This window comes from Piliocolobus tephrosceles, chromosome 6, assembly GCF_002776525.5.
Source record: "Piliocolobus tephrosceles isolate RC106 chromosome 6, ASM277652v3, whole genome shotgun sequence".
In the NCBI taxonomy this organism is placed as follows: domain Eukaryota; kingdom Metazoa; phylum Chordata; class Mammalia; order Primates; family Cercopithecidae; genus Piliocolobus; species Piliocolobus tephrosceles.
Genome location: NC_045439.1, coordinates 79,989,511 through 80,006,998, shown reverse-complemented (window position 1 = coordinate 80,006,998; position 17,488 = coordinate 79,989,511).

The following is a 17,488-nucleotide window of genomic DNA, read 5'->3' as shown; positions in this document are numbered from 1 at the left end:
CACATTAAAGATGCTGTATATAAATACTAACATTACATATGTATATAGCAAAAAAATTCTAGGCATAACTGACACCAAGCTCAGTAATGAATTGCTGATTTCCCTGTCGATAGACAGAGGTACAATGAATTGATATAGTGATTGTCAGCACAGGAAGCTTTCATTTCAAATCTCACATTTATTAACTCGTTTTTTTTCTTCACGAGAACATTGTGACACAGGAGAAACAGTTATTCTAGTTCCCCTATAGAAAATAGGAAAATGCAGATTAAAGAGATGAAGCACTTCACAAAAACAACAATGCTAAGTACCACACTGACCTGAGGCAAAAGTCCAGGGTGGTATTTCTTTCTCTGCTGCATCTCAAGTCTGCTCAATTCATACTACACCATTGGGAAACAGGAAAATTACACTCAAATTTTCTGACATGGTATAAGAAGAAACTTAAAAATGATCAGAAGTCAGTGCTGATGACACTGCATCATTGATTCATTAGACCAGTCAGTGTTTGCACCTGTTCTCCGTTTACTGATTGCCAATGAGTGTGCTTGTGATTGTCTATGTGCTATTTCTTTGTTTCTGGGCTTATTCATAATTTTCAGACAGAGCTTTACCTTAATGACATGAGTGGCAAAGGTCTGTTTTCCTTTTCTTTTACTAAATCCTATGAGCTACCAAAAAATCCTAAATTTGGCCTGGGCATGATTCATACCTGTAATCCCAGCACTTTGGGAGGCTGAGGTATGGGGGTCGCTTGAGGCCAGGAATTTGAGACCAGCCTGAGCAACAGAGCAAGACCCCACCTTTAAAAAATAAATTAGCGGGGCATAGTGACATGTGTCTGTCATCCCTGCTACTTAGGAGGCTGAAGTGGGAGGATCACTTGAGCCCAGAAATTGGAGGCTGCAGTGAGCTGTGATCATACTGCTGCACCCTCAGCCCGGGCAACAGAGCAAGACCCTGCCTCTAAAAATAAAAAAGTTCAGTAAACTTCTGTTAGTACAGGCAACATAAATCCTGTCCTCAAAGAACTCCTATCAGTGGTTGCAGGAGCAACAGATGGCGGTTCACCTTCATAACAGAAGCCAAATGCCTACAACTTTTCAAAGATATTGCTATACAATAGTTCCTGGAGGCCCGATTCCTAATCCATTCATAGTTGATCTTATTGAGACCTTAAAACCAGAGTTAACCCATCCTTGCTTGTGAATCTTAATGCATAAAGAGTGTTCTAGAATGAGGCAACCACCAGGTTCTTCACATACCCTGCCCCTATTTTCAGTCCTGGTTTGTTATCGGGGGATGTTCTAGGTCAGACCTGATTCAGCTGCATCTGATAACCGAGTCATGTCCCATTCTAGATTTGACAAACTTTGTGATGTTCATCTCAGCAATTTTGCACCTTTTGTGCCCTGCACATTTTCTGATATGCTGTTGAGAGTAACATTTCCAGTTGTTTCTGTTTAAGACCCTTTGCCTTGGTATGTGGTCTCCAGGACACCTGTGTGATCCTTCCTTCAGCCCAGATGTACCAGTCACTCCCTTACACTTTGCAACAACCACATCTTTCCCCTGCCTGGATATATCTTGGATGATCAGAAGTCTGTGTGTCCTTCAAAAATGGCCTACTTAAAGGAATGTTTCTCTAATTTCCCAAGTCAGTGGTGATCTCATCCTACTCTTAATATTCATAAACTTATTTTCTGAATCATTTTTTGCCATATATAATATACTGTTCTACCTTCACTGGGAAATGATAACTCCTGGTGGTCAGGAAGTATTTCTTACACTTGGAATTCCCTGCTCTCTTTGAAAAGTATTTTGCACGTAGAAGCTTTATTCAAGTAATGTGGAGTGAATGAGTGCTTCTGCTATATAGAAATATGAGAGAGAAAGAGGAGAAAAAAGCCAAAATCTGTTATTTTCAAGAGATATTCCCACCTGGTCTTTGTGTGGTTTTCTGTTTATAGGGAGCTGTACCTTAAGGGTTAAGATCAGTTTTAGCAACAACAGCAGCTGTTCCTGGAGGAGCTCAAGGACATTATGAGATTAGCAGGAATAGGACTTTGAAGTCTGTGCTAGTCTCTGGAATTCCCCAGACCCCCTCCTCACCCCGGCTGCCTGCGCTGCTACCCTTCTTCAAAACCCCACCCATCTCCAATTTCCCGAGAGTGTTAAAAATGTAACTGTGGAATGATGTAGCTAGATAATGTTGAGCGTTTTTCATCCTATATAAACAGAAATCCTTTGGGGGCATTCTTTGGTCCACTTCAAGTGTAGACTGCTTTCCCTTGGCACTCACCATTGCCCAGTGAGATGTGCAGACTTTACATGTGGCTCGTGCCCAGCCTGCCTCTAAAGAAAGCAAGGTCCAAAGGAAGATTCAAGGACTGGCCTGGTGCTATCATTGGCTCATTGGTGTTTCTCTTATTTAAGGAAATGATCCTTTTTGTCTCTGCTTTGCTTCAGAGTTAGATATACACTCATAAAGCTGTTCCCCATCAGTGAGTGGAAGTATATTTGAGGCGCTCTCAATCCAGCTACAATAAAGCTAGGGTTAAATCAAATCATTTTTCAGTGACAGCAACCAAGATGATATAAATGTTGAAACATACAAGAGCCTAGCACTCCTCATACATGAGCTTATGGTGCCAAGAACTTAAGAACATTGATGGATTTACTCTCCATGTGTACTTATCACTCCCAGTTCTCCTTCTCTAGGAAAGGGTATGATAAAAATAGTTCTGTCTTCTTAGCAGATAAACATGCCCATACACCTGGCAAGGTATAATTGAGGGAAGATCAGTTTACAAGGAAAATGCAAGATAATGAGAAATTTTCTTAAATCAAGGCTGAATCACTCTTTACATAGAAAAACTTCAAATAGAACTGTAACCTGAAGCTGTTCGCATGTAAGCATGCTTAATGTGTGATGGAATCTGCACATAAAAAGAAACTTGACTCTGCAGGAAATAATAGAGACTCTTCAAATATGCAATGAAAATAAAAATCACAAAAAGCAGAGAAAATCGACGGCTGGTGCTCGTTCCCTAATACCCACGCATTCTTCTCAAACCCAGAGAAAATGCCAACTCTTTCATAGCAAGGCCTGTAGAGAACAGAGCTGATGCCACTAGTGTTTCCTTCGTTTGTTGAATGTTCTTTTGGTTGACTTGCTCCTTTCTGCTTAGGCAGAGCTTAATGGTTCTCTAGGAGCCACTTAGAGACCCAGAGCCGTTGCAAAGCTTTGCCTAAACAATTGCCCAATACTTACTGTCTTTGTGATTCAGTGAGGTGCGTTTAGAATAATTATTTAACATGGATTACTAATATTCCATATGCCTTGCCCATGCAACAATAATATACTTCTTAGTAGTAAAAACATACCTTATATTTCTCTTGTATGCCGCATAGTAAACAGCTACCCAGAGGACATATATGTACACAGAAGGCATGCTGTCATATCCATGAATAAACAAATGGAAAATTAATCAAGGATTAAAGGCCCTTGCCATCATTCATTTCAGAATCAATGCAATGCCTCATTAGTATATTCAGCACAAATCTAATGAGACTTACATTGTTCCTGGCACTGTACTGGGCTCTGGGAATTCAGTGGTAAGCAAAATAGCGATAATCCCTGGCCTTGGGGATTTATAGTGGCATAAAATCTTATCTTCCATGTTGGTGTGATTATAAATCTTCTACCAGGGTCCCACAAAATTAGTGTTGTCTTCACCTAAAATGAAGAAGGAGGAGTGATGATCATTTTTCCACCCCGAACTGCAGGACTCTTCCTCTTTTAGTTTAATTCAGTGGTGCTAGATCACCATGTATATCCTTTTTTAACCAGTTTTGTAATTATAGTTGATTCTTGGAAAATCAATATGGGGCTTAGGTCTGCCACCTCCCTGGTGCAGTCAAAACTCCATGTATAACTTGACTTTCCCAAAACTCAGTTACCAAGATCCTATGGTGACCAGAAGCCTTAGTGATAACATAAATAGTTGATTAGCACATGTTTTGTATGTTATCTGTATTCTATAGTGTATTCTTATAATAAAGTAAGCTGGAGAAAAGAAAATGTTATTTAAAAAATTATAGGGAAGAGACTATATACCAGGCAGTAAGTGAAAGTGGATCTTCATTGATATAGTTTGGATATTTGTCCCCACCCAAATCTCATGTTGAATTGTAATTCCCAATGTTGGCAGTTGGGCCTGGTGGGACGCGATTGGATCATGAGGCCGGATTTCTCAGGAGTGGCTTGGAGCATCTCCTTGGTGATAAGTGAGCTCGCACTCTGAATTCCCAGGAGACCTGGTCGTTTGAAAGTGTGCGGCTCCTCCCCCCACTGCCTTTCTCTCTTGCTCCTGCTTTTGTCACATGAACATGCCTGCTCCTGCTACATCTTCTGTTGTAATGGTTAAGCATACTGAGGTTTCTCCAGAAGCTGAGCAGATGTTAGCACCATGCTTCCTGTAAAACCTGCAGAACCATATGCCAGTTATACCTGTTTTCTTTATCAATTACTCAGTCTCACATATTCCTTTATAGCAATGCAAGAATGGCCTAACACAATCATAAAAGTCTTCATCCTCATCCTCTTCTCACTGGGTAGGCTGAGGAGGAGGAGGAAGAAGACGAGAGGTTTTTCTAACTGTCTCATGGTGGCAGGAGCAGAACAATAAGTGGACCCATTCAGTTCAAACCCATGTTGTTCAAAGGCCAACCGTATATGATAGATCTTTACTCTTTCCCTCCATACCTTTCTTGATCTCTTATTGAAGAAGATAAAGTGAATTTTCTTGAATGATTTCTACATCCTGCAATTCAATAGATCTGAACCTAGCTGCACATCCAAATAAACTGGGATGCTTTTACATGCATTACAGATGTCTTGGTCTTCCCCACAGGGATTCTGATTAAGTGGCCAGGGCCAGCTTTGGATATTTATATGTATATTTTTTAACCTCCCAGGGATTTTGATGTGAAACCAGGGTTGAGGACTATTGTCATAATTTCTCTCTCCGTAATATATTCTTAAATCTCTCTGAAGAGAAAGTCAATAATAACGAGAAAATAATATGAAAATGTGTATTCTTGCTATAAACACTTATAAATGTCTTAAATAAGACCACAAGAAGTCCAAAAAAATCAATATCTTGTTTTAAGTGAGCATTGCACCTTATTTTAAATATTGCAATTACATTCACTTCCTTCAAAGAAGATGAATTAGAAGTTCATTAATATTTAGAAAACATGTGGGAAGAGCAAAGGTCTTAGAATTACACACACAAAACCTTGCACATTATTCATGTGTTCTTGAAGCTCTCTATTAAAAAGCATCTCTACACCTTAGCTTTTTCATTTGTAAGCTGGGAATGCTAAAATGAAAACTCAAATACAGTTCATCCGCATTATTCACGGATTTAGTAGTTGCGAATTCACCTACTTGCCAAAATGTATTTATAATTTCAAAATCAATGTTTGTAGCACTTGTGCAGTCATTTCTGGATATGCACAAATTTGTGAAAAATGTGAGTTGCCTCGTGCATTCATTACCAGCTGAGGTTGAGCAAGGTGATGCTCTGCCTTTTTATTTCAGCTCTAATACTGTAAACACACGTCCTTTTCACAGTCTATTTAGTGCCGCCTTTTCACTTTTTTTGCTGTTTTAAATGGCTCTCAATCATAGTGCTGACATACTGTCTAATGTTCCTAAACACAAGAAGGCTGTGATGTACATTATGGAGAAAATATGTGTGTTAGATAAGCTTTGTTCAGGTTTGAGTTATAGTGCTGTTGGCTGTGTATTTAACACTAATGAACCAACAGTATATAACTAAATAAGGTGCCTTTAAATAGAAAAACATATCAAACAAGGTTATATATTGATCTGTTGACAAAAATGTGACCAGAGGCTCACAGGAATCTAACCCTGTAGTTCCCCTAGGAGCAGTGGTTCAGTATTTGCTAATGCAGTGTTTGTGGTGACTTTATAGACCATAGCTACCATGAAGAATGAATATTGACTGTGTCAAGTGTCCAGCATGGTACCTGGCATATAATTCTTGCTAGAAAATTTGGTTTCTGTGCCCTTCTAATACAATCTTAGGATTTTCACCTTAAAATTATTTCAAAAATGAGTTCAAATAACAATGAACACACTTATTCTATTTGTATTTAACAATGTATTGTTTCTTTGTCTGTAAAGATAACTCCATGATTGAGCTTTTGCTATCCAGAATTGAGCTTCTGGAATGGCCAGGCTTCCAGGAAGCCTTCAAACTCATAAATAGTTCTGTTAGGTTTTTGTTGTTGTTGTTGTTGTTTGTTTGTTTTTAAAGCTAGAAACTCTTTAGTGGTAAAGCATTATCTCAGCATCAAATGCAGTTTGATATAAGCTGCATACACATGCGATTCCTTTGCCCTGTGGATGGGAAGAGCCCCTTGATGAGAAATACTAAGCTTGCCTTTTGCAAACAGCTACCAAACATGCACAAGAGAGGATGGTGATCAGCATGGTGGCATCAGTTAGAAGCAGAGACAGGAGAGGGGAAAATAATGAGTGACAAAAGTGACAGAAAGATAACAGCTACATACTATTAAGAGGCAGAGAATGCCCTGTGTAATGTGTATAATCCTAGAAAGCGTCAGGCTGTGTTGTTGAAATTGTATTGAAATTGTATCGAATGGCAGACTCACCTGAAATACACTACTCTGTATATTGGGACGTATGCAATCTCTGCAGTGGATCAGAGCATTGAAGAAATTGTACAATTTGATTTGTTTTCCTTTAGTGAAAAGCAAAAAGCAGAAATTAAAAAGTTATGCCAACATTTAAAGAAAAAAGTGATTGAGCACAGACAGATGATAATGAGTGAACTGAGTAGTACGTTTTTAAGCCCTACTATCAAAATTAAGAAAACTGTTAAACATTTGTAGGTTCTGAGTGCCCTAATACTGAAGAGTTCTGTAAAAAGAAACAATATGATTCTCCATGTGTATATGCTTTATGTATTTTAGCAGAATTTCATGATTTTCTTCAATTCATTTCTACTCATTTTTAGCTTTTTCCTAGGTTTTTAATATCATTAATTTTGTCATGGTCAGATTTTTCTTCCATATTAACTTTGAAGTAGGAATTACAGGTATATAAGGAAGTTACTAATTTTTGTATTTCCTAGTTTTCTTATTAAATGTATTTCACAATTTAATTCAGAAAGAAAGAGAATATATCTAAAAATTATAATGCATGTTCTCCTTTTCAGCATGTATACCTTTTTAAATCATAGGATCAAAACTTTTTGTATCTAAACGTAGGCTAGGATTCATAGAAAAATTTAATCCATTTAGTGACAAAGGGCTTCATTTCTTTACCCTTACTTTAATGTGATATTTGTAATATCTTGTTATAAGAATGATAGTGGCAGTAGGTTTGAGATATTTTTATGATGCAAATGAAGTTTTATTCTTTATGTAATATGTTATTGACTTATAAAATGTTATATTTTATCCAAAATTTTCAATACCTCTTAATAGTTTCTTACATTTTATCCTTTGAACAACAGATGTACTTGACCATATTAATAAATATACTAAACTATTCTTGCTTTCTTGGGATTAGAGGCAGAAACCTATATGGTTATAATATAACATTTTTCTCAATTCTTACATGCCATCAAGTATTATGGTAAGGAATTTTTCAGCAGGAAAAAGAAACATTACTACAAAATGTATATAGATGGACTATAAGATGCTTCTCAATTTCAAAAATATTAAAGTGTGAAAAAATATGTAGCTTAGACTTAAAGAAGTGATACTAGACCCCTGAATTTAAGTTTCAAGCATTTATTTTGAATTTTAGCAAAAATATTCATAAACAATACTGGATAAAGCTACTTGTGTCCAATTTTGGTGTTGGACTGTGCAATCCTTCCCTGCTCAACTAACATCTAAAGATTCAGTCTGTCATTTTTTGGTGCCTGTTTTGATATCTTACATAGCAATCGTTTATCACATTAGTTAGTCACAATAATCCACATAAGAGTAGCAATTTGTATTAAAAGAAGAGCTTAAATTATATTAAGCAAATTGTATTTAAGAAGGCATAGGAGGCTGTCATTTAACTTTCCTAGATCCACACATACACATATATGCACACAAACACACATAGCCACACACACGACAGTTTAGAAAATATAAAAGAAGAAAAGATATTCTTTTAAATAACAACAAAAATAGTAAAGAATATGCTTAACAAGGAAGCTTCATGATTTTTATGAAGAAAACTTTAATATGCTCTTGAGGACTAAAAGGGCATAGTTTATCAGTATTGTAAATAGGTCTATTTTCAGATTAATGAACTTATGGAATCCAAATTAAACTACCAATGTAATATTTTAAATTAGAGAAACAAATTTTAAAGTTGTCATGAAAAAATTAACAGATATGAATAGTCAGAGCATTTCCAAAAAATACAAATAATTTGATATATCACTCAATTAGTATAAAAATATATTTCTACATTAAACAATTTGATTTTAGCACAGTATATACAAATGTGTCAATAAAATAGGATAGAGTCTGGTAATAGATCCAAGTCTATTGAGAATATTTAGTATATGATAAATATTACATTAAAATCAATGAAGAAACAGGAATTGATCAATACAATTGTATTAGGAAAACTAGCCAGTCATCTGCAAAAAAAGCGAAAAATAAAAATAAAATACCTATGTCTGTGACTAAATACAGACATATATGAATCAAATGTTAAAAAAAATTAAAGTATTACAAGAATAGATAGGATCATAATTTTTACAATGTTTTTATTTTTGTTATTTACAAACTTGGAGTGGGGAAGGTCTTTGTAAACAAGAAAATGACGACTGATACATTTGTTTATAAAAATCAAAAGTTTTCATGTGTCAAAAATATTTCTAAAAGAACAAATGACAGATTTATATTTCCAGCCCATGACAAAGGGCTGGTTTTCCTTTACATATACAAAATTCTTAAACTTCACGAAAGAAAACGACAAAGGTCATGAATACACAGGTTACTGAAAAAATATGAATGGCTTCTAAATACATGAAAGATGTTTAACCTTACAATTTAAAATGTGTAAGTTAAAATAAATTTTATTACCCACAAATTAGAAAAGTTTGATTATACATATTGGTAAGAGTATTTGAAAACAGATAACCTCATTGTAATTTGATGTCCCTTCTTGAAGAGCAACTTAAGTGATACGTATTAAGTTTGATCATTACCAAAAAGGGATTGTCATTGTCAATCTTGCTATAACCAATCATTGTTTAATCTTATAGGACTCCATTTTTTTTTAATATATTATAGATTCCACTTACCTGAGCATGTTATGTGGCCACCAAGACAAAGTAAGAATATTAACACTTAAAAGAGAGGAAATAGTTGCTGGGTAGGCAATCAAAAGTGTCTGCCTTAGATATGTACTACTGTTATCCCCAGTCAACAAATTAAAAAAATAAAACCTGAGAAATCGGTAAAGTCACTTTGTATGTGGTCATACTTCTTGGAAGGGACCATGAGATATTTCTGGAAAAGTTATAGTAAATGCCTGGGAATAATCTAAATGTGTTACGAATAAAGGAGGCCTAATTGAATAAATTACAGACATTGGCACAATGTGATACTTTGCAGTTACTTTTTTAAACATGGCAGATCTATATATAACTATACACAAAAACCTATAGTATGTATCTAAGGTTAAAAAATAAGAGTAGCAAGGTACAGGAAAGCATATATGGATGTGGACAAACAGGTAGACCCAGGCTGACGCAAAGGCTTGTATGGGATCTATTTCCCTATTTCTGGGTAGATAAAGAAGTAACTATTAGCAGAATTTGCTCCAGGAAATGACTAGGGTCTTGGAAAATCTTACTTTCTGATGGACAGTCTTTTATAATATTTGATTTTTTTACTATATGCATTACTTTATCAATTAAAACATCTACTTAATTGTACAACTATGTTTGATATTAGAAGTGATATTTTTCTGAATCTAGAGTGATTCATAAATTTGCTGAAGATCTTGAAAAGTTGATTTTTCATTTTAATTCTTTACACTTGTTGGGAAAGCATAAGGGAGCACATGTTTTCAAATGAAAATTTGAAATGAAATGAAAATCATTTGAAAAGTAAGCAAAGTCTACTGCTTTCATTTCTTAATAAATTTAGGTTTTGGATAAAGAAACACAGTAGCATTTGCCTAATGTCTTCTTGCAGCAAAATGGAGCAGGTCAGTTTTGAATTCTCACTCACAGTTATCAGTTTGTTTCCATATTCACTTAATTTTCTAAGAAAAGCAACTAAAGGAAAAGTGGACCTTCTTTCTCGGTCAACTTTAGATACCACTTTTTTTCTTGCATGTTTGTTTAAGAAAGATTTACCTGACAGGCCTCTTCTTCCCTTCCTGCTCAGTGACATCTCCAATATGCAATTCCCTGGGGAAACTGTTTCCTAAGAAATGTATACAAAGATTGCACTTGACTGTATTTAGTTCGGGGTAGCCTGTTGCAAATGCTTCCTTTTACATACTTTTACGTCCTTCTGTTGTACTACTTGAACAAAAACAAAACAAAACAAAATTTGATGATGATGCAAATAACTGATGATGTAATCTCTGCCTATGTCAAAGTTAAGATTTCTAAAATACATTTTGGCTTTGACACCTTGGCACTGCCCTGCTAAATCTACAGTCCTTAAGATTTTCTGGGTGAGGGGTGAAGCTATGGAAACTGCATGAAGAGCTGGCTTCTCCCATTCTCTCCTGAAGGGAGGAACTCAGAGAGAAAAAACAGTATTAGTGAAAAGCTTGTTCCAGGAAGCGAACAGAGGAACTGAAGCTTTGGATCTGTGGGAAAATGGAGACTTTGAAGGTGAGAATGTTTGTGCGTCCAAGAAGAATAATGACCAGCTTGTGTCCCGAGAAGGTGATGCTAGAGTCCTTTTGTGCAAAGCAAAACCATGTTGCCTAGTTACAGAGATTTTTGCTCTAAATGTCAAAAGTGCAGGCAGGAGTAAAATTAGAACCCATGTCTCTAAAAGGAAGCAGATGTTTTAAAAAGTGATGCTAATACAGATCTTTGAGTTATTCAAACACTCTTACTGTCCCAATTGGAGAATCAGCCTAGATATCTTGCACAGATCACTGTTGAAACTGCTCAGTTGTTTCTTCATTTCATTTGTGGCATTCCTAACAGCAGCAATTAATGGAGGCTCCTTCCCAGCCAGTTGTTACGGTCTTCAGATGTGGTCTGCACATCCCAGCTATACATCTGACTTGCCTCACTGGAAGCAAAAATCGAGTGAGTGGAGCTGTATGTTAGAGAGTATCAGTGGGTATCTGCGGTGTCTGGGAAAGCAAACAAGGAGGGCAGTAGGTTGCAGTAGTTCTGCGTACGGAGACGGAATGTTGGAGCAGGGTTACTGCCACCATCACTGCCCCATCCCCTCACCCTCCACCCCAACAAACACACACATTGGCGGTCAGAATACTGTGCATGTGGCTGTGTTGTTTCCTCATAGTCTTTGAGTGACATCTCCAAGGGCAGGACTAGAAGCAGCAGAATGACAATGGCAAATCCATTTCTGTGATTTCTGCCATCTTCTTTGAGTGCACCACTGAGACTTCAAAATAACCAAGTCTCTATGCTATTCCATACGCGTTCATCTCAGTTTTATCTTCTAGTGACAGTGTTGTACAATCAGGAAGGCCAGAAAATTCTGTTATTAGTTCACAAATTTTTGTGCATCTTTCTTAGAATTTATCTTCCTCTGTCTCTGAAGGGAGCCCTAAATGTGTCCAAATACACTCCAGCAATAACCTGCCCCATTAGGCATTCTCCACATATACATATTTACATCGTTTCTTAGGAGTTTCTTTCTTCTAAACTTACACTTTAAAGAATACATGACTTCAGTTCAACTCAATGCATATATTTTGGATACCACTCTTTGCCAACTTTGAGTTGAGTAGAGCACAAAAGACTTTTTTAAGCAGATGGTATTTCACCTAGATTGAGGGGGTAGGATGTGGGAGAGAAAAAGGAGATAGAAGTAAGCAGTCATTATTCATGCATGTACGAGCGTGCGCGCACACACGCGCACACACACACCATGAATCATATGGAATAATAAAAGTTATAGAAATGGCAAATCAAGGATGTGTATTTTGGGCATAACAAGTAGTTTAGCCAGGATGAAATAGGCTATACTACATGCTGGCAAGAAGTAGGCTCAAAAGGTAAGTTGAAACCATACACCAGAAGGCATTGAAGATCAGAGTAAAGTACTCATAATTAAATTTCAAAGCAATTTTAATGATCCACACAAGATAATATATTTAAAAACACTTATAAGGCATGTAACAGTGTATGTTATGGTGCAGGTACCCGGTAAACATCAACTCCCTTAATTCAGTGGGAGTGGGAGTCCTTAAAGATTACACAGATGCTAACAAATTCCAGGAGGAATGTTCCAAGAACATTGCTCACTGTGAAAAAGGCTAAGTGTGTTCAGTAATGGAAAATTACTTTGTTCCAGCTAGTAAGATGCTTGAAATCTGTAATTCCTTTTGGCCAGTAAACTGTTTATCCTGACTCAATTCAGTGTCACTAGAACCAAATTACCTTATTTCCTGATCCTGAATTAATCTTGGATTGATCTCTGAAGTAACAAAATTAGGATTTTGCTTTGTTTTGTTTCTGCAGTAGTAATAGGGTTGGGAGCTTTGAAAAGAGGCATTTACTTGTAAACTATTGCTAGTCCTAATGGTGCCCAGAAATAAAAAAATATATACAACTTAGCATCATAGAATATTAGAACTAGAGGGGAGTGTAGGGAATACAGTGATCATAGTTCTTCACCAGAATTCTGGAAACAGCACCCCTCGAAAGATCCCAGTGCTTTGTTGAATTTGAGGCAGCCTGCGAATGTAATTCAAAAACTGAGTTGCTAGAAATTCCAAGATAACTCTAAAAGTTTGGATAGGAGAAGAGAAAAAAAGCTAGAAAATGTCACTCTCTTTCAGAAAATACAGGCACATGGATGTGGTAATTAAATTCATCTAACCCAGCTCTTTTGTTTGGAGATGCGGAAGTGCAGCCCTAGAAATGTAAAGTGGTCGCCCGTGGACACTCAGACTATTAGGAGTGCTTGTGCGGTCAGAACCTGAGTCTTCTAACTTTTGGATCCATTCTTGTTTTACTACCAGACTTCATCAAACTTTTTCATTTTGATGAAGTAGATATTCTTCTTATGAATAAAAAATCCAGAAATCAGTGTTAGAACAAATCTGAAGATAAAAGGCATTGAATATATTAACAGAGCCTCAAAGCAAAACAGTTTTCATCCCATGGTATTATATCTACTGCAGATACCATTATTTTTTATAGCTATTTCTGCTCAACTACCATACATTTATATATACACGTACACATCAAATGATGACACTTGTCTTACTGTTCTAAGGCACCTATCTGATGCTTTACAAATACAGGCACAACAGAGGAATTTGCTTTGATTGGATTATTGTGGAAGATTCCTCACCTTATAACTGAGCTCTGTTTATAGAAAATGAGCTCCTACCACCTGTGCCAGGAAACATTCTAGGTAATGATTCCACTTAAGAAATCTTCTTAACTTAAAAAGACAATAAAATAATTATTTAGACTGGAAACCACAGTGCACTGTGAACTGAACCATTTGTCATGTATCACAGCTACACAGTATTCAAAAAGCATGCAAATGTCACAATAATGTGTATCACAGAACTGGCCCTCCCTCCTCACTGGGGTGTGACGTAGGTGGATCACTGAGCATCCCTGTGAAGGGAACCTCTCCAGAAGGAATGAGACCCTCCCTTGGTCCTACTATCTGCCTCCCTTTTCCTTCCTGCCCCATGTGTACCTCTCCTGTCCTCTTCACTTGAAACATGCCAATCTGTGGTGATTAGCCACTTCCCAGGATTAGGACTGACTGAGCATCTGATTGCAGAGTTTTCAAGCTTTCTCTTTGCAGTTGTTCAAAGCTCATCTTGAGAATTGAGTTCTCCCAATCAACTCTGCATGCAGTTCATAGTCTCTGCATTAACGAGGCAGGTAGGCAAATGCTGGGCAGGCCCAGCGAATAACCTCAGCAAGCATGGCTGCTACAAAACTCCCACTATGATTTCCGTGGGAGGACTGTATTTACCTGTCCCGCTTTAATGGAGTGTGGGCGGGGGGCATGGGTAACAATTCCAAGGCTGAGTATTACCGAGAAGGTCCTCTCTTATCTTTCAGAAGCTCGTTATTCTTCCTATTTTAATGTCTTCCTCTGTCAGACATACCTATAGTGGTAGCATGTACCTGTTGAGTTGGTGGGGTTTCTTATTTGACTTCTTTCTTTAAGTCATAGTAGGAATGATTCTTGCTTGATGTTATCAGCACTTGAGTAGGAAGAAAGGAGGGCCAAAGAAAATCTATTCTCTTTTTTTTTTCTTTGCGGCTTTAGATCATTTCCTCTACATTTAATTGTTCTAAACTATTGTTATCCATCTTCCTTTTCATTCTTCTTGCCTTTTCTTCTCTTTCCTATCTTTATTTATGCTTTTGTCTTTTGTTTTCTGCATTTCCCTTCCAGTCTTTCTTTATCCTGTAAGCTTTTCAGGAAGCCGGAACTTCAACAAATCAAATAATAAGATAATGGTTAGAGAAAGGGCATGGGCAGACTTGGGCTAGAGAAAATACATTCAGTCCCTGTTTAAGAAATGTTTGGCCAGGTGTGGTGGCTCACACCTGTGATCCCAGCACTTTGGGAGGCTGAAGTGGGCAGATCACCTGAGGTCATGAGTGTGAGACCATCCTGGCCAAACATAGTGAAATCCTGTCTCTACTAAAAATACGAAAACTAGCCGGGCATGGTGACATGTGCCTGTAATCCTAGCTACTCAGGAGGCTGAAGCAGGGGAATTGCTTGAACCCGGGAGGTGGAGGTTGCAATGAACCAAGATGGTGCCACTGCACTCCAGCCTGGGTGACAGAGCGAGACCCTGTTTCCAAAAAAAAAAAAAAAATAGTTTACTCATAGTGACTCGCCTAAAATAACTAGTCAGCATTAGATCAACGATAACACTCCCATTTTTGCAGATGAAGAAACAACCTCAGGAGGCTGCATTTGGCAATAATACAGACAAGAGTATTGAGAATAAACTCAGAGTTCCAGGTTTTTTCTGTTGTTAGACATGTGTCCCAATTCTTCGACTGCAAAACATTGCTATCCTAAAGTTCGATGCTTGCCAATAATATATGGATATCCCTAGCAGCATGAGAGTTCAGATTTCCCGAACGTTTCTGGTGAAATTTTTAGCCAGCTGTTAAAGGAAATTTTGTATGACATCTCAACCTATAAAACTGTTTTGCGTACAAACTTCTATTTAAATATCCTGCTCAGATAGTGTTTACATCTTCACTGTGCCATAAGAGGCTGTGAAAAGAAACAAGAAATTAATCTCTTTCCTGTTTCAGGAAGCTGGGCCCAGACACGTCTCTATATGTAATGGCAAGGCTAGTGCCCTAAGAAAAATCCCTATTTTGCCCCTGTTGAGTCATTGTGCTAGGAATTATATATACGAGCAGCCTGGCTAAGGGCAAAATTGTGACATTGAAGGGATAATCTCCTGCTTAGTCACCAACTCCTTGATTTTTATTTCGGAGGAAAATTGAGGAGACTGCAGCTAACAGAATGCTTTCAAACAAAGCAAGCCTTACTGGTTTGCTGGCATCTTTCTGAAACCAGAGCCGTGTAGGGGGAACAAGACAGACAATAACCATGAGTATATATACCACTAAGTGGGTACACTACAGTGCCGAATTTCTGTATTCTTACAGAATTTTTTTCTTAGAGTTATCAAAATACAGCTAAATTGCTCTCACTGTGATCCACACATGAGAATTCCTTCCTTGTTTTGTTCTTTCTCCCTATTTTTAACATCTAGGGAATGTATGTTCCTCACATGAACAGCAAATGATGCTACTCAAAATACAATTAAAATGTATTTTAAGTGTTTGAAAGAAAAGTGCTTTCCAAATTATCATCCCATGGCCTTCACATGGCTCTTACACGACCCCAAATAAATTACCATGTAGGATGTCCAACTACCCTGAGGCCACCATGCTGGGAGAGTGCCCAAGTCACATGGAGAGGCCACTCATAGGTAATCCAATCAATAGTCCTGACTGGACTCAGTCTTGGAGTCACATGAGCCCACTCATCCAGCATAAGAGTCCAGAAGCGTCCAGAAGATTCCAGCACTGAGCCATCCCATCACCTTCAGCCTCCACGTCTTCCCTACTGAAGCACCAGAAACCGCAGAGCACAACCAAGCCCCTTCTGCCATGGCCTTTCCAAATTCCTGACCTACAGACTCCGCGGGCATAAGAAAACGGTTATTTTACACCATTAAATTCTGGAATGGTTTGTTATAAAGCAAGAATAACTGGAACCATCACCATCATCAACAGGTTTTGATTTTCTGAAACACTAAATAATTGTACATAACACTAGGGGTAAGTACAGACACCATTCAAACACAAAGTCACGTAGATTTGTGTAGAGCTACACATATTCTCACGCATGTCAGGTCTCAGGCTTCCTAGAGGGCTGCCTGAAGAGGGCAGCCGACTTGGGCTGGAGAAGATACATTCTGATAAGAGGTACTGAGAACACACTATCCCCTCTGCGGTATTCCCATCAATTAATCCTTCAGACAGTGTTTTAGTCTGATCGGGCTGCTCTAACAAAGTACCATGAACTGAGTAGCTTATAAACAATAGAAATTTATTTCTCACAGTTGCGGAGGCTGGGAAGTCCAGGACCAAGGAAGACTTGATGTCCAGTGAGAGCGCACTTCCTGACCATCTTCTTGCTGTGTCCTCACGTGGCAGGAGGGGTGAGGGAGTTCGCCAGTGTCTCTTAGCATTCACCTCCCAAAGCCCCACCTCCAAATGCCAACCCATTAAGGATCAGATTTCGACATATGAACTTGGGAGGATGTAAACATTCAGTCTATAACATTTAGGGTGAATCCTGTGAGAACCCAGAGAGCTTCGTAAACTGTAGCACTGATGCAAGGTTCCCAGGATCCTAGAGCTGCACTTGGGCAGGCACCGAGAACAGGAACGTTTTTCCTTCTCTATTTATTCCTGTATATTTATTCTCTGTTCATTCTCTGAATGAATATATACTATTTATACTATTATTACATGAAAATATTTGAATTCTTTAAAGTTTTCTGAAACAATTAAAATTTTCTTGAAAATTGCTTTGAAAAAATGAATGCCTCCGAGTACAGCTGTGGGGTATTTCTTCATCTCTAAGATTACTTAAAAGTATCACTTAGACTGAACTTCACTGACTTTATTTCCCCTTTCATGTACCTGGTGGCCTGGAATTAACTCTG